Source organism: Hyperolius riggenbachi, chromosome 12 (assembly GCF_040937935.1).
Source record: "Hyperolius riggenbachi isolate aHypRig1 chromosome 12, aHypRig1.pri, whole genome shotgun sequence".
In the NCBI taxonomy this organism is placed as follows: domain Eukaryota; kingdom Metazoa; phylum Chordata; class Amphibia; order Anura; family Hyperoliidae; genus Hyperolius; species Hyperolius riggenbachi.
In genome coordinates, this window is record NC_090657.1 from 149,354,832 (window position 1) to 149,377,974 (window position 23,143).

The 23,143-nt window shown below is 43.0% G+C and overlaps 1 long non-coding RNA gene across 1 annotated transcript in view; it reads right to left on the reverse strand.

Moving 5' to 3' along the window:
• The window catches only part of LOC137542184 (uncharacterized), a 126,219-nt gene that overhangs the window by 10,918 nt on the left and 92,158 nt on the right, over window positions 1-23,143 (reverse strand). The gene's annotated exons all lie outside the window — the stretch shown is intronic.

Genomic DNA, 23,143 nt, shown 5'->3' on the forward strand with positions numbered 1-23,143 from the left:
CTTGATGTTAATGTGGATAAACACTGTATTGAGCAAAATTAAAAAATTACATTTGTTAAAAAAAAAACCTAGATTAAAATAAATAAATAAATGAATGAAACCAACTGTCTAGAAAATGAGGCCTGCAAGTACGAAAAAAAAAAAATCTGTTTACTGATGAAATATCTTCAAGATGTGTCATCTAGAATAGCGGAGGATCACAGAATCCAATTGTGATGTGTTCAGTGCATGTACATATTCTCCCTTGCTCTGCTTCCTTACATGTTACAGATGTTCCCACCATTCTTCGGGAGACAGAGTTTGAGATTTTTGCCTAGAGAGATCCACCTGATGGCGGGTCCAAAGATGTTCTTTACTTATGAAACTTTTTTCTTGGGAAAAAAAATATTTCGCGAGTATATTGTGATATGACAACTTTTTTTTATAGTACTGTTTATGTATTTAGGTTCAGGGTCTTTTTTGAATCCCAGTCAGCGATCCAATCAGTAAACTCTATGCTTACTTTAGCAAGTACCTTACAAAATCTAACTAAAGCTTGGGTCAGATGATCTTTGGGTGTTTTTTCCAGAACAGAAGAATTCCCACATAAAAGTATGTTTTTCAGTACATTGATAGGTGACCTAACTCACAGTAACAGCCTTAGAGAAAGAAATCAAAATAGATGTATATTACCTTTTTACTGTTCGTTTTAGAACATGGACAATCTTGTAAAAAAAATATATCATTTATAAAGGGCTTATACAAAGTTTATATAAAGGAATACCAGGGTGAAAATAAACTGATGAGATAAACTATTGTATCTATCCTTCTTCTCCTGATTAGGACTTTTTTAAAGATATGTTTAAAGTGAAACTCCGGACTAAAAATCTACTCAGCAGAACTGAAAAGGCTTGGTGTTTCTTTAACAGTTTCACAGCATCAGAACTTTGTTTTTCTTACCAAAGAATCATTTTTTTTTTTTTGAAACAATTTTTATTGTTTTCAACACATAGAAAAACATATAGCAACACATACAAATCGGGTTCCCCCCTTCCCCCCGTCCCAGTCCAGTCCCGCCTCCCCCCACAGAGATCAATTTTAGAAAAATATGCAATAACAGTTGGATATTATGTAGGCAGATCTAGTAAACAGAGATGTAATTAAATGTCTATGTGACAGAATGATAACCAACATTTCCAGATCTTATAAAATTTCTTAAGGGAGCCCCTATGTTCGTATACGGATCTGTAAATAGGAACATCCTGATTAATTTCTTTTTTGAGATCCGCTAGAGACGGAGGAGAGGACTTTTTCCATCGTATGGCAATCGCCCTCTTAGCATACATAAGGAGTAGGCGAGCTAAGAGTATTTTTTTCTCTGAAAGTGCGACATCCCCAAATATTCCCAGCAGACATGCTTTAGCAGTGTAGGGTATTAGGTTATGGAATAGAGTAGAGAGCATGTCATGCACGTTTTCCCAGTATTCATGCAAATGAGCACAGGTCCAAAAGATATGCAAGAAATCAGCCTCGTCCTCTCCGCATCTCCAGCATTTCCCAGCCTCCTCCCTCCCCATTTTCTGGATTCTATAAGGAGTAATGTATGATCTGTACAAGAATTTTAAAGATATCAGTTTGTGCCTGGCAGCTATAGGTGTGGGTACCATGCTTGCAGTAATTTCCTCCCAGTCCTTTTGGGAAATGTCAGGAATGTCCCTTTGCCATTTAATCATGAGTTTGTTAGTCAGGCCAATTTCTTTATCAATAAGAAGTGCATAGATCTGGGAGGTGACCCCAGTTAGTCCTGAGTGTGACAGTAAGTTTTCTAAGGGGTGAGATTGCACTAGGAGGTCAGTGTCCTTAAATTGGGCATTAAAGGCGTGGCGCAGTTGAAAGAATCTAAATAACATAGAGGTTGGAAGGTTGTACGATTGTCTAAGACTCCCAAATTGTCTAAGGGAGTTACCCTCAACTATATCTTGGATTTTGAGGATGCCCTTGGTGGCCCATATGCTCGGGTCCGGGATTGAGAGGAACTCTTTAAGTTTATTGTTATTCCATAAAGGTGTATGTGGGGACCATTGCCCTTTCCGTGTCAGGTACACCCCTGCTATCTCCCAGACCCTAGCGGTTGTTTTCATAGGGGTAGTTAGGGATAGTGTTGCTTTGGGTCCCCGGAAGGGCAAACTGGATAGAGCTGCAAATGAGCCCAGCAACTTCGCCTCTAGAACTGTGGCTGGATTGTAGTCTGATTGTGCGAACCACCAATATATTGTTGTTAGAACAGCTGACCAATAGTAAAATTTAAATTTAGGAAGTGCGATCCCACCCCTGTCCACAGGTAACTGTAGGCTATTCAGTGCTATACGGGGAGACGAGGAATTCCAGATAAATGATCCAATCATTTTGTCCAGTTCCGAAAAGGTACGTGCAGGGATAAGAGTAGGGGTGTTACGAAAAATGTACAGGAATTTAGGGAGTATGCACATCTTGATAAGATTACTTCGTCCTATTAAGGATAAGGGGAGTGATGCCCATGCCCGTAGTTTTTCCCTGGTGTGTGTCAGGACGGGGGTAATATTAAGATCATGGAAGTCTGTGATTGTAGGGGAGACAACAATACCCAAATACGTTAGTGCGGGTACCACCTGGAGTGGATGCGGGGGCGGCAGGGTCTGAGGGCAAGGATCCAAAGGCATCAGCAGAGACTTGCTCCAGTTAATTACTAAGCCAGAGTACCTTCCAAAATCATCTATGATAGATAATGCTGCGGATAGAGAGGTGGATGGGTCAGCAAGGTACAGGAGCAAGTCATCCGCGTATAGGGATACTTTTTCTTCTAGGCCAGCGACATGGAGTCCAGTAACCTCCAGAGAGGCGCGCAGGGTTGCCGCCAGGGGCTCCATTGCCAGTGCAAAAAGAGCAGGTGACAACGGGCACCCCTGTCGGGTTCCCCTGCCAAGAGGGAAGAATGGGGAAACTTTGTTCCCGGTTCTGACCTTAGCCACAGGGGCAGAGTAAAGAGCCTTAACGTAAGTGATAAATTTAGGGCCCATCCCGAATCTTTCCAGAACTCCCCACAGATACACCCACTCGACACTATCAAAAGCTTTTTCAGCATCAAGGGATGCAATGACTCTAGAGCCACTGTTATCGTGTCGAGTGGATATATTCGTGAAGAGCCTGCGCAGATTGATATCGCATCCCTTCCCGGGAATGAAACCTGATTGGTCCTTGTGAACAATTGAGGTGATAACCATATTAAGGCGAGTGGCTAGAATTTTTGCTAAAATTTTGCTATCTACGTTTAATAAAGAAATAGGGCGATAGGAGGAGCAGAGAGATGGATCCTTGCCCTTCTTTGGGATAATGGTAATCAACGCCTCAGACATAGTAGGGGAGACTTTCCCTTCCCGCAGCGTTTCCTTAAATAATGCTAGAAGCTGCGGAGACAGTTGTTTGCTATATTTAACGTAAAGTTCCGTGGGGAGCCCATCGAGTCCCGGGGTTTTCTTTGGTTTAAGAGTAGATATTGCTTGACACACCTCTTGGAGAGTAATATCCGCCTCCAGTAGGTCCCTATCTTCCTCCGAGAGTCTGGGGAGGGAGATCTGTGAAAGGTAGTCTTGGATGTCTGAGGGGGTCTTTGTAATTACAGAAGTGTACAAACGTGTATAGAAGCTCTGAAATTCTGCATTGATATCCCCCGGGTGCGTTAATTCGTTACCGTGTGCAGTTATGATTTTTGCAATGTGGGCCATGTTTTTATCCTGTCTCACTAGTTGGGCCAGGAGCCTACCTGTCTTGTCGCCCTGTTCAAAGCTCCTAACTGTTTTAACTTGGATACCCTGTTTGGTATAGTCTAGTTGTTTAGTGGAAAGTGCGGTCAAGGAGGTCTGCCACAAGTCATAGTCCTCATCGGTTTTAGTGTTAATGTAAGTTTGCTCTGCTGCTTGTGCTTTTTGTTCTAGATTTTGCATAGTGATGTTGGATTGTCTTTTTTCCTCGGCAACACCGGACATATACGCTCCCCTGGTTACGGCTTTATAAGCGTCCCATTTAATTAGTGTTGGGACAGGGTCATGAGGGAGCCGCCAGTACTCTTTCATATAGTCCATCACGTAGTATTTAACTCTGGGTACATCGAGCCAGTGTGGAGCAAGTCTCCACACTGAGTCTGAGCAAGTAACACCGAGGTCCAGTTGTAAAGCTAATGGACAGTGATCTGAGATCCCCCTGGGCAGCATCGTCACATCGTGTATTAGAGTTAAGCCTAAAGAGGAACTGTATATTAGGTCAATACGGGACATAGTCCTGTGTGATGCCGAGTGGCAGGTGTACCCTGGTTTATCTGGGTGTTTCCACCTCCAAACATCACAAAGGGTGTACGCCTGAGACCAATCCTGCAGTGTTGCAGGTTCCGAGGGTCTTGGCGTCAGCCTATCGGTTGTTGGGGATGGGACCATATTAAAGTCTCCGAGTAGAAAGACATAAGGGGTGGAAAAGACAAGTGTTTTTTGCATAATTTCATGTAGAAGATCGGGTGATCCAGGGGGGGGGTTGTAAAGTCCTACTAGCACTAGAGTAGTTTCGTGTACCTTAGCATGCATTAAGACATACCGACCAGAGGGATCTAAGTCTAGATCTAGCAGTTGAAACGAAAGACCCTTCCTAACTAGTATGCTGACCCCTCTCGAGTATGATGAGTAGGTGGAGTTATAACAATTGCTAATCCATGGCTTTTTAAGAGCCATTAATTTGCTGCCAGTCAGGTGGGTCTCTACAAGAATGACTAAGTGGGGAGTCTGTTTTTTGAGAAAGTTAAACACTAAGGACCTCTTTATAGGTGAGTTGAGCCCCCTAGTATTCCATAGTATACAGTTTATCTGTGAAGCTCTATTAGACATGGTTAGGCATATACATAGTATAGATAAGACTACCTACATAGCAGGGATAACATAAACAGGAATATGATCTGCAAGGAGAAGGCAGATACCAGACCATTTTGGGCAGGAAGAAGGATATGGAACCCGTTCCCCGAAACCCCCCCCCAACCCCCCCCCCTAACCCACCCTGCAGCTTCACCCCAACATCGAAGATGCCTATACCCTGTCTCCCACGGTTAGGAAACATGAACTGTGCGGTTACCAGTAACAGTAGTATCTTCCGCATGCGAAATTCTTTAAACATTAAACATAACATAATTATAACATCTGTGGTAGGCACTCAGGGAGCAACAACGGAGAGAAACTCCATTTCCGGGGAAGTGTTCAGTAAACGCCAGGAGACTTGGACAGAGAGGGGGGCCCACTTGGCAACTAGGTGTGACCAGTTCTCGATCCAGGGGAGAGACAGAGGAAAATGCCGGGGTTTACACATGAATCCAGTGGGGGTGCCCCCTCTCCATAGCCGCATGTGGCCCTGAGAGTGTTGGTATCAGGGCGCCCCCCCCCACGAAGAGCGCGGGGACCTCCACGCAACCATAAAGACGCGCCGGAGGCCCCCCCACCCAGCCAGGGGGAGGCCGGCGCCGCATCAGCGCCAAACAGGCAGCAACAGGCCAAGAGTCACCAGTTTCGTGGAAATGTAGAAAGTATAGTCCCAAGGCAGCCGTCCCGAACAAACAGGCAATTATAATGCCCGGACTCCGTAATATTGTCATAGTTCAATGTTAGAGAGTCTACGGCGGAGATATAGGGCCGAGTGGTTTCCGGATAAGATCCGAGGTGGCCATCTTAAGGAAAGCGTTATCTCTCCGGATAAACATCGAACTTTAACGGTTAACTCAGGAACACAGTAAAATTTAAGCAAAGGGCAGATCTTACCGCTCTTCGGTTACTCACGCAGCTTATCGAGCCAGTCCGAGGCCTCAGATGCCGTGGTAAAGAAGTGAGCCTTTTCCTGATGCGTCACACGGAGCTTAGCTGGGAAGAGCATGGCGTATTGGATACCCTTAAGGCGTAGGCGAGACCTCACCGTGTCAAATAGCTTCCTCTTGCGTTGGGTTTCAGTGGCTAGGTCAGGGAAGAACATGAGAACCGCGTTTTCATAACGTACTTCTTCAAGTTTCCTTGCTTCCTTCAGGATAGTATCACGGTCTCGGTAATTAAGCAGTTTGAAAATGAAAGGCCTTGGCGGGGAACCCGGGGGCTTACTGCGTCCAGGTATGCGGTGTGCGCGCTCGACGATGAAGCATGTGGAAAATGGCGCCTCTGGAAAGAGCTGTCGCAGTAGGTTGGTAATGAACACCACCGGGTCGTTGCCCTCCGCTCCCTCCGGCAGGCCTATTAAGCGAAGGTTACTCCGCCGGTTGCGGTTCTCGCTGTCCTCCATTTTTTCCTCAAGCTGGCGGACCCGAGTCAAGGCCTCTTCGGAGGATTTACGTATGGGTGGGATAGCATCCTCGCAGTCCCCAACTCGTCGCTCCACTTCCCCCACTCGATCACGGATGTTTCGGACGTCCTGTCTGAGAGTGGATACCTGGGTCTCGACGTGGTCAATTTTAAGGGATAACGAGTCCCGTGTCTCCGCTATGAGATCTTTGCACGCAGTGACTGCTGCGAGGACAGTCGCCAGGTCTGGCTGCTCTCTATCCTCTTCTATGTCCATGGTCTGTATGCCCTTCGTCTTCGTCTTTTTAGGCAAGATGGCGGTCGGGCCTACTTCCGCTGAGGCTAAGGATCCCTTCGCGCTTCTGAGTTTCCGCGAATGTTTGTTCACTGCAGTCATAGGTAGGTTCCCTGAGTGCTATAATGTAGTTTGTAGAGCAAAACGGCGTTAAAAGAAGTGAAATAGCAGTAGGATTAATTAGGATTATAGAAGCCGCATGCGGAGCTCTCCTTCCCTACGTCTGCTCAGGTCCCGCGCATAGCCACGCCCCCCAAAGAATCATTTTTAGCTGCATTTTTAGCTAAGTTCCACCCATCAAAGAAAACTGCCCACGCTTTTTTCCCTGATGCTGTGCAAATCATGATGGGATTTCCTATGTTGTTGTTCACGTTGCCTAGCAACTGGAAGCGGTGATCAGCACACAGGACAGTTGGAACTTTGTCTCATGCTCCCTGTCACCTCCTTTCAACCAAAAAGATGGCTGCCCTCATGGGTAAGAGATTATATTACCTATCTATTTTAATTAACATAACTAATGTAACTTAATGACAGTATGTTTGTTTAGGCTGAAGTTCCTTTTTAAATCTACTTTTTTAGTTTCATTGTCTCTGCTCAATGACACAGTCTTTGGAGTATGTCAGAGCTAAAATCTATGAACTATTACTTTTTTAATCTCTTTCCTGCTCCTGGAAGCTTTTCTCTGCCAGGAAAAAAAACTTTTATAACTGTAATTCCTTTTCAGGCAGAGAGAAAAAAGGGAACACAGCCTAGCTATTGGTATACTTGGCACTGTACATACATATGTCTATCTCATCATGTCACATCAGTGTTCCTTTAAAGCTGGCACCTACAAAGTTATGGTGTCCTGTCAAGCTGATGTATTATCATGGTTGTAAGTTTTACTTTTCTTTAACAGTTAAAATGCCTGGTACCTACTGCTTTGACTGAGGTACCAGATAAGGTGGAAAAAAATGGCAGGGGAGAACAGTGCACTGGACATGTTGAGGGTGGCTACATAAGTGGAGCACGTGAAGGACCTGGTGCTGGAGGAGGTAATGCAAGCACCACTGCTTTGCTTATCCACTGATTCGAAGAGGTGACTTCCAGAGATGCTAAGAAGGAGGGCTTAGTTATGTTTCTTGTAAATGGGGGCCCTGTGTGGGAGATATTGCAGTTGCTGTGTTGCTACAGTATTTTTGTCACTTCTAACATTACTACAAAAAACATTACTATTTTTTTTTTTTTTGGTCTTGTGTGAATGGAGGTCCTTGAGGAAGAAGGGGGGGTCTGACGGCATGAATGACTGCACTAGGTGACACCGGACGAAGCAGGTGGTTTGCGCTCAACGCTGGGCACAGAAACCAGGGGCCCCATAGCAGCAATTTTATGCTGCGCTGGGCGCATAAGAGCAATTCAAGGCTGAATTACACCTCCCTCCGAGTTGCGACGATTCAGAGGGGGAAATAGTATTTAACGCCACTGGGGAGTCTAGCAGCAGGAAAAGCTGTCATTTGGCTCTCCTGGTGCCTAACTTACCCACGGCATACTAATACGTATGTGACACCAGACCCACCTCACCCTCAAAAGGTGGTGTTGCTGCTTGTAGGTTCCCTGGTCAATGCATGCAAAATCATTGGTAACACGCTGTAATAATAATCTGACATCTGACATTTCCTTCATTTAAATGTAGCAGTGGCCATTGTCAGTTCACATAGTTACATACAGTAGTTATTTGGGTTGAAAAAAGACTTACGTCCATCGAGTTCAACCAGATGATTAGTTTTACTGGGATACTCAGCCAGCAAAAAATCATTTAAAACAAATACTGTTATCAATTTGTGTGTTGTTAACACACAATTAGACAATTAATTGGATTCCACAAAACTTGTGTATTCTAACTCATCTAATTGTCACAACACAATTCTCAGCCATTTGTCTTTTTAATTTATTAAACCAGTTATTGGTACTCCGTAAAGGTAATTTTGCATCATGATTTAGCCTGTAAAGTGGAATCAGGTATAATAATGCAGAAAGCAGTTGTTCACAATGCTGGTGATCTGGGAACAGAACCACACTGAAGTACAGGTGGAGGTAGTTTAGAGTTAGACATTGTTTCAAGGGTAAAACATGTTACATAGTTGTTTGAAAAAAGACATACGTCCATCAAATTCAATCAGAAAATGAGGTACAACACTAGCCTGCCCCTTATTAATCCCTGCTGATCCAGAGGAAGGTGAAAAACCGTTACACGACATGGTCCAATTAGCCCCAGAAGTAAATAAAATTCCTTCTCGACTCCAGATGACAATCAGATAAAATCCCTGGATCAACACCACCAGGAATTTTCCAGTAATTATAGCCATGGATGTCTTTTAATTGAAGGAAAGCATCTACAACCCCTTAAAGGGAACCAGAGATGAACGTTTCACACAAAATAAACATATCAGTCGATAGCTTGTAAAGAATAAATGCTCTACCTGATAATTTTGCCGCTCTGGTGTGCCTTTTTTTGTGTTTTTTATCCATTATTGCTCCAGGAAAAATCAAATATGATGGCCGGCTCATATCCCTTCTGCTTCTGGGTTATGAGTTGTTCTGGATGTGCTGTCTATCTCTGTGCTTTCATTTTGGTATGATGTGCAGCTGCCTGTAGGAAGTGTCTCTCATAGGAATGAAACTGCAGTCATCATCAGTATCTATGCAGACAGAGTGCACACAGATCATATTGCAGGCTTTTGCAGCCACACTTGTCTGTTTCAGAGATTCTCTCTCAGCAGCAGCAGCCCCTCCCATGTCATCACAGCTCTCAGTATGCAAAGCAGGAAATCTGAGCCAGGAGGTGGCAGGCTTGGGCTTGAAAAGACTCCACAGAAGAGTGACTCAGCTATAATGATTCCAGGTCAAACCTAGACTGAGCCAGTCGGGGATTCTTATCACAGCTGATAATAGACTAATTAAGCAGATAAGAATGAAACTAAAAGCAGGGTAGGTGTTTACTGTCATGTTCCCACTGATAAATGTAATAAAATACATGAGGGTGCTTCGTCTCTGGTTCTCTTTAGATGTACATATCGAATTTGCCATGACTACTTCCTGTGATAATACATTCCACATTGTAATCACTCTTACTGTAAATAACCCTGTGCTAAATAAATGGCAACAACTTTTTTCTTCCATGTTCAGATCATGTTTTCTAGTCCTTTGCACAAGCCTCAGGACAAAACGTTAACCTGCCAAACTTTTATATTATACTCTTATCTATTTACTGTATACATGTTAATTAGATCTGCTCTATGGTGTCTCTTTTCCAGACTAAATAAGCCCAGTTTATCTAACCTTTCCTGGTAAGTAAGACCTTCCATCGCTCTAATCAATTTTCTTGCGCATCTTTGCACCTGCTCTAATACTGCAACATCCTTCCTGTAATGTGGAGCCCATAACTGAATTTCATATTCCAGATGTGGCCTTACTAGAGAGTTAAACAGGGGCAATATTATGCTAATATGCCAAGTTTTTATTCCCCTTTTAATGCATTACAAAATGTTATCTTATTTATCTGCGGCAGCTTGGCATTGAATATGATTACTTAACTTGTTGTCGATGAGTACTCCTAAGTCCTTCTCCAAGTTTGAAGTCCCCATCTGTATCCCGTTTATTTTGTATGGTGCTAGACCATTGGTACGACCAAAATGTATGACTTTACATTTTTCAACATCAATTTCATCTGCCATTTTCATGCCCATATGGCCATCCGATCCAGATCCTTCTGCAATATGTCACTATTTTCCCATGAGTTGATGATTCTGTACAGTTTTGTATCATTTGCAAAAATAGCAGCATTACTTTCTACTTCATCTACTAGGTCGTTAATAAATATATTGAAGAGTAGTCGACCCAGTACTGACCCCTGTGGGAACCCACTGCTAACAGTCACCCATTTTGAATAAGATCCATTGACCACAACTCTTTGCTTTCTATCCATTAGCCTGTTCTCTATCCATGCACACAGACTCTTCCCCAGTCATTGCATCCTCAACTTTTGCACCAGATTGTTGATTGGAACAGTATTGGAGACCTTTGCAAAGTCCAAGTATATCACATCTGCAGGATTCCCAGTATCCACACTGCATTTACCACATCATAAAATAATATTAGTCAAACAAGGCTTGACATTTGGAGGGAAAGGCTTAAGGTATAACATTAGTGTATATATAGCACTCTCTGTGAGATAGGAAGGGTTAGAGGATGCAGACATTTAACTCTGGTGCCACTTAATTTGGGAACTGGATCTCACCGATAGTTAAATTATTGGTATGTCACACTTAGCAATATTCTACTACTGGTTTTGCAATAATCCTTTTGTGGTGTTTTAAGTGCTTGCCCCATTGCTTGGCTGTCCCTAACTAATCTTCTTTTCCTTATTTATACCTGATCCTAATCATCTTCCTTAACATAAACCCCTTGCTTGCCATGCTTCTATGTTGGGACCCCCCCCCCCCCCAAACATAGAATCATGGCAAGCCTGCATCTTGCTATCAATAGACATATGATTGGATACAGTTGCCATCAATAGACATATGATTGGAAGTGTATGAAGTGCCCAGTATAAACATACTAACAGTTGACATTAGGAAGGGGTTTATGTTAAGGAAGATGACTTCACGGCTGGACTACTGCAATGCCCTTTATGCTGGCCTCCCCAAAAAGGACCTGCGTCGCCTGCAATTAGTGCAGAATGCTGCTGCCAGATTGCTAACAAACCAGCCTCGCCACTGTCACGTTACACCGATCCTTCACTCACTGCACTGGCTACCAGTAGAATGGAGAATACTCTTCAAGATTGGACAGCTGACATTCAAATCCCTGCACAATCTGGGCCCTGGATACATGAAGGACTTGCTGAAGCTGCACCACACCTCTCACAACCTCAGATCAGCAAGTTCTATAAACTTGGTCACTCCCAGAGTGCACCTCAAAAAATCTGGAGATAGAGCCTTCTGTCATGCTGCCCCTACTCTTTGGAACTCCCTGCCACACCCAGTAAAGACAGCACCATCCCTGGAGCTATTCAAATCCAGACTGAAAAGCCACCTGTTTAGCCTGGCATTTCCGGACTTATAAAATTCTTCCTCTGTACCACGATGGTCGGAGCCATGCTTATGCGCTTTGAGTCCTATGGGAGAAAAGCGCTCTACAAATGTTATTTGTTGTTGTTGTTGTTGTTGTTATTAACAAATCAGTTTGATTTGTGCAGTGCCCTCCGCATTGCACAAATCAAACTGATTTGTTAATGGAACTCCAAGGTGAAAATACACTGATGACATAAACAATTGCATCTATTCCCCTACTCATAAAATGTACTTTTTTTTAGAATCTTTCAGTTTTATTTTCTGTGTATCAGCTAAAAGAGTAGTATTGTCTCACCTGAATGATAGTCTGAGAGCATTCTAAGACAAAATAAATGAACTATGGACCTTTTTAAATCTATCCCTTGCACTCAGAAGCTGTTCTCTGCCAGGAAAAGATTTTATGACTTTTCATTGAGGATTATGCTATAGTCCTACTAGGTCCCTACCAGAGAGAAACTGTCACTTGCATAACTTATGGTTAACTCATTCAGGCAAAAAAAAAAAAAGGAACACAGTTCAAGTAATTTCTGTACATACACATATGTATCTCATCACGTTACATGTCATCCTTTACTGAAGAAATGGAGTATTTTTGGGGGATAATGCAGTTCATTGATTAGGTACTGTGCCAGGTTTTTCTTTCCTCTTACAGGTATAAAAATGTCCTTTAAGAATGGCATTGGGTATGGAAAGCAGCAGTAGAGGTTAGAACTAGGAATAGGGCAGAAGATAAGGTTTGGGTTAGGATAGAAGGCAAGCGCCACAAAGGAAGTCAGAATACAGTGCTTTCACTACATAATCCAATATTTGTTGTTAAGTTCATCCATATGTAAGCAGAGAACCAGCACTGTTCTGTATTTAGTTTAAATATTTCTCATACAATTTTTTTATTTACATAACCACTGGCTTTAGAAATAAATATGGGATTCTCCAGTGATGTTTCCTCATTATTGCTGGCTTTCTAAGCTTGTAATTAGCAAGCCAAGACTAGACTGGATGTGTTAAACTGGCTGCTATTAAAGAGGAACTTTAACGTAAAGGGGGAAAAAAAAATAATCAATACGCTGCAAAGTGAGACGTTAAAAAATAGAAGAGAGATAAAGAAATTATTGATATTCGCCATTGAATTTGTTCATGTTGTTTGATCCACAATCAGCCTGCACATAATCATCTTTACTACTGGCAGTCACAGATATGAAAAAAAGGTCCTGACATCACACTATGGGAGGGGTTTCACCACAATATCAGACATACAGATGTCCCTCCCTGATGATCTATTCGAGAAAAGGTAAAGCTATCTCATGAGAAAAGGGGTATCGGCTACTGATTGGGATGAAGGGCAATGCTTGGTCACAGTTACTCTTTAAAGCGTATCTGAGATGAAAAACTAACTATAACAAGTAACTTGTCTATATATCTTATCTAAAGTTTAGTTAGTTTACACAGAAAATCTAGCTTCAAACAGATTCAACAGTATATGATTATTTCTTCCTGTGATACAATGAGAGCAGTCATGTTCTGCTTGTGATTAATACACACAGGCAAGCAGCTCTGCAACTTCACCCCTAAGCCTGTGAAAACTTCACTCCCCTCTCCTCCTCCCTCCGGCCTCTGAAATCGGTGGCTAGTAACACCTCCTCTTGCCCAGACTGAGCTCCCATAAGCCCTTGCTACGTGGGTCTCAGAGTGCCTAGGCGGTGGATGAGCTGTGGGCGAGGCTTGTTTAGTTTATAGGGAATTAGAGTATTAAAACAAAAAAAAAGTATTTGGCTTGAGGACTGCCCTATAAACTATATGAAAGGAACACAATTTTGCAATGGGGCAGCACGGTGGCGAAGTGGTTAGCTCTCTCGCCTTGCAGCGCTGGGTCCCTGGTTCAAATCCCAGGCAGGGCACTATCTGCAAAGAGTTTGTATGTTCTCTCCGTGTCTGTGTGGGTTTCCTCCGGGCACTCCGGTTTCCTCCCACATTCCAAAAACATACAGATAAGTTAATTGGCTCCCTCGAAAATTGGCCCTAGACTACAGTACTTACACTACATAATATAGACATATGGCAATGGTAGGGATTAGATTGTGAGCTCCTTTGAGGGACAGGTAGTGACAAGATATATATATATGTATACCCTGTACAGCGCTGCGTAATATGTCGGCGCTATATAAATACTAAATAATAATAATAATAATGAGTAAAAGTTTATCTCTGATCCACTGATTGTCTGCTATATCCTCCTTCATGTCCTCTCGCTTCCTAAAACTTAATATGAGTAAAACAGAACTAATAATTTTTCCACCATCTCTGGCCACCTCTCTGCCTGAAGTAACTATAAATGTTAATAACACTCCCATAACTTCATTTCCCAAAGCACGGTGCTTGGGGGTAATATTCGACTCTTCTCTCTCTTTTATTCCTCATCTTAACTCCATAACCAGCTCCTGCCATCTCCAACTCAAAAATATATCTCACATCCGTCCCTTTCTCACTCAAGACACAACCAAAATGTTAATACATGCTCTTATAATTTCTCGTCTGGACTACTGCAACATACTACTTTGTGGACTACCTTCTAACAAACTGGCCCCGCTCCAGTCGGTACTGAACTCAGCTGCTCGTCTCATTCATCTTTCTTCTCGATCTTCCTCTGATGACCCTCTCTGTCAAGCACTTCACTGGCTGCCAATTAACCAGAGGATCCAGTTCAAACTCCTAACCGTAATCTACAAAGCTCTCCACAATCTCTCTCCCCGGTACATATCCAGATACAAACCCAATCACAATCTCAGATCTGCACACGATCTTCTGTTGTCCTCCTCTAGAATCACCTCCTCACATTTACGCTTACAAGATTTTGCACGCGCTTCACCCCTTCTCTGGAATCCCGTCCCACAACACATCCGTCACTTGCCAACCTTTGTTACTTTTAAACGATCTCTAAAAACTCATTTGTTCCGACAAGCATATGTGCTACCTTAAGCCACTTCCCTTTGTCCTAAGACCAAATTGCACTCCTACTAGGTATCCTAAAACACACTGCCTTTGTATATTTTATCGTATACTACCCCTCCTCTTGTTTACCCCCATTCCCTTTAGAGTGTAAGCTCGCAAGGGCAGGGCTCTCTCCCCCTTTTGTGTCTTGGAAATCATTATACATTTTATTCATCATGTTACTTTTATCACTGTCATTACCACTTCTGTATTTTTTATTCTGTATGCTGTATCATTTTTTGTATTTTGTCACTAATTATGTATCTTGTATATTAGTGTACACCATTGTCTGTATTATGTACCCCATGCTTGTTTCTTACTTTGTACAGCGCCATGGAATATATTGGCGCTTTATAAATCAATAATAATAATAATACACTTTAAGTATCAAAAATTTGCAACTTCCACTTGGGTCACATGAAAGCATAGTAGGGTTGCTGAAAGGATAAACATTTGCAGGTCAGGTGATTGCAGTTACGTGCACTGATCGTAAGAACTTTGTTTGGTGAGTTCATGGGTGTGTGCACATTACTGAATTCATACAACTGCTAACCTACTATAACTTCACTCAACCCAATATGCCTTGATATGACCCAAGTAAGGGATTCAAAGTGTTGCACCCAAATTTTCATAATAATCCCGTTTAATTTTTCTGAATCGCTTCTGTTCCGCAGGGTCCTTCAACTTTAGAAAACTATTTCCATTATATCAAATAAAAAGATCACAAAAGTATTGCATACTCTTTTGGGCTTAACCAGACATCAACATTTGGAGCTATACAAATAAAAATTACGCCAATTATTGCCAGTGCTAGCTTAAAGTGATCCTTAAGCCAACGGAAAAAAATGAGATTTACTCACCTGGGGCTTCCCTCAGCCCCCAGCAGCCGATCGGTGCCCTCGCAGCTCCGCTCCGATGTCCCAGGACCCGCCGGCGAGCACTTCCGGTTTGGCCGTCACCGGCCGACAGGCATGGGAACGCTAGTGATTGTTCGCGTTCCCAGCCTGGAGGCCGCAATAGCAGCATAGGGGGCGATATACAGGCTGGGAACGCGAACAATCACTAGCGTTCCCATGCCTGTCGGCCGGTGACGGCCAAACCGGAAGTGCTCGCCGGCGGGTCCTGGGACATCGGAGCGGAGCTGCGAGGGCACCGATCGGCTGCTGGGGGCTGAGGGAAGCCCCAGGTGAGTAAATCTCATTTTTTTACGTTGGCTTAAGGATCACTTTAAAGAGTAACTGTCAGGCTGCAAAAGCTAATTTAAACCTCTATTCTCCTGTGTTAAACAGTTTAGAAGGAAGCCAAAAAGGCAATACTGAAGTTAAAAATCTCTCAGAGGCCTGGTGCACACCAAAACCAGCTAGCAGATCCGCAAAATGCTAGCAGATTTTGAAACGTTTTTTTTTTATTTTTCTATGGCGTTTTGCTAGCGTTTTGTGGATTGCTGCTGCGGTTTTCAGTATAGTAGATTTCATATATTGTTACAGTAAAGCTGTTACTGAACAGCTTCTGTAACAAAAACGCCTGCAAAACCGCTCTGAAGTGCCGTTTTTCAGAGCGGTTTGCGTTTTTCCTATACTTAACATTGAGGCAGAAACGCAGCCGAAATCCAAAAAATGCCTCACCCCGGCATTTTTCGTTTCTGCAAAACGCCTCCCGCTCTGGTGTGCACCACCCCATTGAGATACATTGACCAAGCAGATCCGCAGCCGCAAGCGGATCTGAAAACGCCCAAAAAGCCGCTCGGTGTGCACCAGCCCTTACTTTGATTCTTGCTGAACAGCATGGCTGGTTATTCCAAAGCCCCTAAGGAGGCCGCCAGGCCGCATAACATACTGCAAAGCATTCTGGGACTGCTTCTTCTCCCCACTCTGCACTACCTTGGGACCTCCCCCTTCATTTCCCTATCACGCCCTAAGGCTGCTTTCACAGTGGGAAGTTACAGGCTCATGTTACAGCAGCTTGTAACATCACAGCACTGAAAAAATGACAGGGCACATGTTCCTTTAGAGCAGGGGTCCCCAAACGTTTTGGGGTCGAGGGCTGGGTCAACATACTTTAGACTACTGGGGGGCCGGAGTATACATAAAATGATGCAGAAGTCTTTGCGGGCCAGACAGTGAAGCATATCTAGGTGACAACCTGCAGTCTAAATGGACAGCCGTGTCACCTGATGTGGAATTTGATTGGAAACCAGCGAATTACTGCTTTTTGTCTTCCATGTATTGGTCGGTGCCAGCTCTGCTATTCTAAATGCGGACCACCAATATTTAAAGATGAAGCTGACCGCATCTATAAGTAATACATTTTAGGTGTGGAGGGCCGGTAAAAAAGCCACAGAGGGCCACATTTGGCCCGCGGGCCTTAGTTTGAGGACCACTGCTTTAGAGTATACTGCATGAGTCGCTATTGTTCCTAGCCACATGGCTAATTAATATTCACTGCACAATAGTGTTGTCCGGTTCATGAACCATTAGGATCTTTGATCCTGATCGAATCATCAGGAAGTAGGGAGGATATGACATCACAATTGGCTTCATAGGAGACAGACAAACATGGAACCTGCCATGAGCTGTCAGGAGCATCATTCTCTGCAAATACTATATAAAAATTCTGTGAAATCCAAACGTGGACAGTGAAATGCATATGTAATGTAGGTACAGCCAATATTTAGCTACTGATATATGTGTGTTTTTTTTTCCTCTGAGACCCTATACCTAACAGCTCCTCTTTAATGAGATCCTAAACTATATGCACACATAAAAATGTATATGTAATTTTCTGTTCTTGTTTGCAGGACTGTTCTGAACCTCCGTGAACAACAAAGCAAAGTAACTATTATAAGAAGTACAGAAATCCATCAACAATAGCACAGTAATAGGTGTGATGAGATTGACTAACATTATCAGCTGTTTAAACAGAAAAAAAAACTTCAACAGAAAATTAAAGAGGAACTGTAGTGAAAATGACATAAGAAATAAAATTGCTTATTGTTTACAATATTCATTTATAGATTATTTAGTCAGTGTTTGCTAGGCTGACGAGGCGTCCTCTTTTGCCCGGACAGGTCCACTTTTTCAGACCTGTCCGGGCTGTCCTGTCGGGTTTTTGAAATGTCCGGGGAAGAGAGCCGAACATAGCGAGCCAAGCGGCAGAAGACCCGCTTGAAGAGACAGAGAGCCGAACACGAGCCGACTCTTTGGGAGCTGGGCGGCCAAGCAAGCCAGAAGAGCCGATGCTTTAAAGAGCCGGAATTCCCACCACTAGACTGAGTCTCAGTCTAGTGATGGGAATTCCGGCTCTTTAAGCATCGGCTCTTCTGGCTTGCTTGGCCGCCCAGCTCCCAAAGAGCCGGCTCGTTCGGCTCCCAAATCAGCTCTTTACTATTAAAGTACCGAGGCACAGAGCCTACAGACGCCTGATTGGAGGAGAGGCGTGTCCCTCCCCTCCCCAAGTGTCTCTCTCCTCTCCCTCCCTGCCTCTATGCGGACGCTCCTCAGTGTAATGCTGTCACGTGCTGCCTGGCTGCTCCTGACTGCGAAGACACATCCTCCAGAGCCAGCGCGGGTGGATTAAATAGAGAAGCATGATGCAGCCAGACAGATCGGGATGAGGACAAGACATACATGCTTGGCATTCCGTTGGGTGAGCTGCTTATCTGTGCTGTTTCTTCCCCCCTCACTAATCACTCCAAGTTCTCTCACTTCATCGTTCTGCATTAACTCCCTCACTGCTGGTTAGGAGTTCTTAGTTGGGAAATGTACACTGTCACTTTCACTGTTTTCTATATGATAGTTTTCTTTCCCTGCACGTCTACCTACATTCACCATAAGCATCTTACATCATTAACGAATTTTTTAGCTTTTTATCCCATCTGTGCAGTGTGGGGAAATCTTCTGTCAATAAGATTGCATTTGTGGGGAAATCTGCTGTCGATAAGATTGCATTAGTGGATAAATCTGCTGTCGATAAGATTGCATTTGTGGATAAATCTGCTGTTGATAAGATTGCATTTGTGGGGAAATCTGCTGTCGATAAGATTGCATTAGTGGATAAATCTGCTGTCGATAAGATTGCATTTGTGGATAAAACTGCTGTTGATAAGATTGCATTTGTGGATAAATCTGCTGTCGATAAGATTGCATTTGTGGGGAAATCTGTTGCCGATAAGATTGCATTTGTGGGGAAATATTCTGCGAATCTGATTGCATTTTGTGGTCGGCCGGCCCTCCGCCATGTGGTCTGGAAAAATAAAAAACGGCCCTCCATGCCCGCGAAGTTGGACAGCACACTTTTGAGGTCTTGTATATTTGGCCCCGCCCATGACCACGCCCACATGCTGTTGTGATCGTCCTCTTTTTTGGAAATCAAAATATGGTCACCCTAGTGTTTGCCCACTGTAAAATCTTGCCTCTCCCTGATTTACATTGAAATGTATCCCTGGTGGATACATGATCACATGTCACATCTTTCATCCTGCCAAGTGATCTGTACGTAATGTTCGTTTACTTAGAGTTCTATGCACAAAGGGAAATGCTGCTTGCTTGGCAGTTGGAAAAAGCCGTTATTTTCCACAATGCAATGAGGTTCACAGACAGAAAACTCTCAGGACCATGGTCATGACATCACACTGTGGGAGGGGTTTCACCACAATATCAGCCATACAGACCCCACTGATGATCTATTCAAGAAAAGTTAAAGATTTCTCATGGGAAAGGGGGTATTGGCTACTGATTGGAAAGAAGTTCAATCCTGGGTTAATAAATTAGCAGCTTCAAATGAATTATCTTCTTTGAGACCAGTGCACTGCTTTTGACCTCAGTCGGCAGAACTCGTTGTGCTGTAAATTCTTGGAATGATTTGCTGTATCTCTGATAGCATAAAATATAGAAACTGAAAGCAGAAGTCCTCTGTTACTGTCTCATGCTGCAGGTGGTTATAAATAAACATTACAGCAGTACTAATTATTAACAAGGACATGTAACAAATAAATAAAAATGTGCTAAAAAAATTGGCCTGGAGCACTTGCAAGCGTCTAAATAAATTTTCTGCTATAAGGTTAAAGTTCCTCTTTAAGAACAATGAAAAGGCTAACAGCGGCAAGACCACTCTGGCAATAATCCATACATATGTCACTGGCACAGGAGAAGCAGAGACATGTGCTCAAACCAAGAAGAACAGTCTTACAAAGGCTGCAGAAATGTCTATTGATAAATGTAAAGGCACAGCATGTGCAATTTGCATCTGTTTGCCAGAATATGTAGGGTGTAAGCTAACTATACTGCTATGCCCCACAGGAGTTAGCCCACACAAAATAGTCTGCATATAAACAGAGGGTTCCACAAGTACGCCTCCTTGTGCCTCCCTTGCATATGTGGTATCAACAAATCTATTAAAAGCTATAATGTATAAAATGCCTTCAATCTACCAATAACTTGTAATATTTGTGGCTAAAACAAACTGTTGAAACTGAAGACACATTTAGAGTTTCTTTCTAGGTGCTAGTCAGCAATTCATAGTTTTTTTTTTCAAATAGAGATATGAAACTATACAGATGTAAAAGGTTAAAGGCTTGACTAAGGCATTAATTGACAACTTGAAGGTGATTGGGGGATACAGCAATTTACTAAGATAACACAAATTATTTTCTTTAAGGCAGTCAATCTCCAGACTTTGAGTGGCCTTAGATGGGCAAATATCTCACTGACAGAATAAGATGAGACATCTGCCATCCTCAGTAGCGTCTAGAAGGAAACACTCAAATGGCCCACCAATGACCTACTGGAAGGGTAAGTAATCTGTCCAATTAAGGTGTTTGTGTTGAGAAAAGTATGAGGATGATGGTGTAGTAAAATGACTTGCAGCGAGATTCTGATCCTCAGTCCCACACCTTTTACCAAGTAATATAATTTACTCCATTGCAGTTGAAGACCTACTTATGTAAATTTAGATAGATCTTTCACAGTTTTATTTTATATTTAGATCAAGTTTTTAAGTTTTTACTATTTCATTGTCTGTGCTCGATGACACCTTCATTGAAGTATGTCAGAGCTCAAATCTAGGAATTATTGACCCTTTTTACCTCTTTCCTGCTCCAGGAAGCCATTCACTGACAGTAAAGTGTTTTAAGGCTTTACTTACTTATCAGTGGGGGTTATGCTATAGTCTGACCCAGTCTGACCCAGTCCCGACCCAGATAGAAACTGTCACTTGCATACCTGATGTTTAACTGTTTCAGGCAGGGAAAGAAAAAAAAGGAGCACAGCATAGTTATTTGTGTGCTTGGCACTGTACATACACATGTCTATCTCATCATGTCACGTCACCTCGGGTATCCTTTAAAGCAAACCTAAAGCAAAAATGAACTTATGAGATAATGAATTGTATGTGTAGTACAGCTCAGAAATAGAACATTAGTAGCAAATAAAAAAAGTCTCATATTGTTTTCCAGTGCACGACGAGTTAAAAAGCTTCAGTTGTTGTCTATGCAAAAGAGCTTCTCTGAACTGTTCAACCCATCTTGGGTCGAAGACTGTCCTGCTTTCTGAAGCTCTTAAACAGGCAGGAGACAGCTTACGATAAGGTTTTGCTGCAGGAACATTCAAAGGGTCATTATTGATGCTTTGTTGTACAGCTTAAAAGACAGAGTGTGGTTTTAAAACTGCAACTGCGACAGTATGATGTAATGTTATACAAAAAGCTATATAACTGACAATAAAAATGAGACTCTTTTCTTTTCTACTAACGATGTATTATTAACCATACTACACATACAATTCATTATATCATAGGTATTTTTCTCTCCAGGTTTGCTTTAGGGCTTGTACACATGCTAGATGGATGTTGCCAGACAGGGATCGGGATGATCCCTCTGGCGACATTGATGAGCTGTATGTTAGCGACATGTTCTGTTGGAATGCAGGGACGGGCAGGGCAGAGAAAGGAAGGAGAAGTGCAGATGTGACATCACACATCAGGCGGGGGCTGCTGTATACATGCAGTATTGTCAGCAGAGGTGGCAGTCATGGGTTGCCTCAGACAACTTTAATCTAGCCTGTGTATGGGACTTTCAACTGCACAAACCTCCACTCATCCAACTGTGGAAAGTTTGCTGTGGCTAGAGATCTGCCAAAATAAAGACGTACAGTACTTTTTGGACTATAAGACTCACTTTTTCTCCCCTAAAAGTAGGGTAAAAAGGTCACTGCTTCTTAGAGTCCAAATGTAGGGAGTTCCTGACTTGTGAACCTGCCAATATGAACCTCCAATGTTGGGGACTACCTGTACTGTGCCCATGCAGAAGAGGACACAGGGGGACAAACAGAGGACACAGGGGGACACAAAGGGGCATAAAGGACACAAGGAGGACAGAGGTGGACACTTGGGGGACAGAGGAGGACACAAGGGGGACAGAAGAAGACATGGGGAGACACAAGCAGTACAAGGGGGCATGAGGTACAAAGGGGGCATGATCCACAAGATTCCCCTTCACCATGGATGCACCAGGTTTAATATATATATATATCCCCCCCCCCCCCTGGATTTGTACTCTAATCCTAGGTGCGACCTATGGTCAGGAGCATCTTATAGTCCGAAAAATACAGTAGGTCTTCTCTGTTCCTCATACTAAATATTACTACAGAAGCCCAGGGATTACCTACCGCAGGAAGAAGCAGATAGTACCAAGTGGAAATTCGGTGCAATTCTCTGCAGAAGCATGCCACACTGATTAAAGGTGAAGTTCATAGAACCACATGTTAATAAGGACATGTTTCTTCCCGCAACTTGGAAATTTGAGGGAGTGTCTAACTAAAGAAGAGACAGGATGTGTGTACATAGGAAGTTATGCATTGATCATAGGTGCAAAATTTCCCCATATGAATGCTACTCATGCGTGCTTGGCTTTTTTTTATGTTATTGTAGCACAAAGAATCTGTGCAATGAAAATGCAAAACCATTTTTGCCACATTATTTTTGGCCACTCACTAGCCAGCTAAGGAATGCATAGCTTGGCACAAAATACAATGTTATAGCCAAAAATATAAGTCAAACTCAAAATGGAACCTTTCTATACCACCCTTGGACTATACCACATCAAAGGAGACTTCAGTTAATCTTAAACATGGCTTTCATGTGGCACAAGGCTGCAAAGTTAGTCAATACTATTTCTTAGCTATACAGATTAGAAAAAGGAAGATTTCAAACCATTAGTTTCTTCTGTAGATGTTACAAAAGCTTTCATTTCCACTCTGGTTAGCCGATAAAGTCGTATCACCTTTAACCTAAACTTGCTACCTTGTCCAGTGGCTGACATGATTCCTTAACCACTTAACGACCAGCTAACGCCCATAGGCGTCAGCAGGTCTTAAGTGGGTTACCATGGAAACGGCCGCTCGATCAAGCGGCCTTTCCATGTCAGTTCACGGAGGGTGTCTCCATGA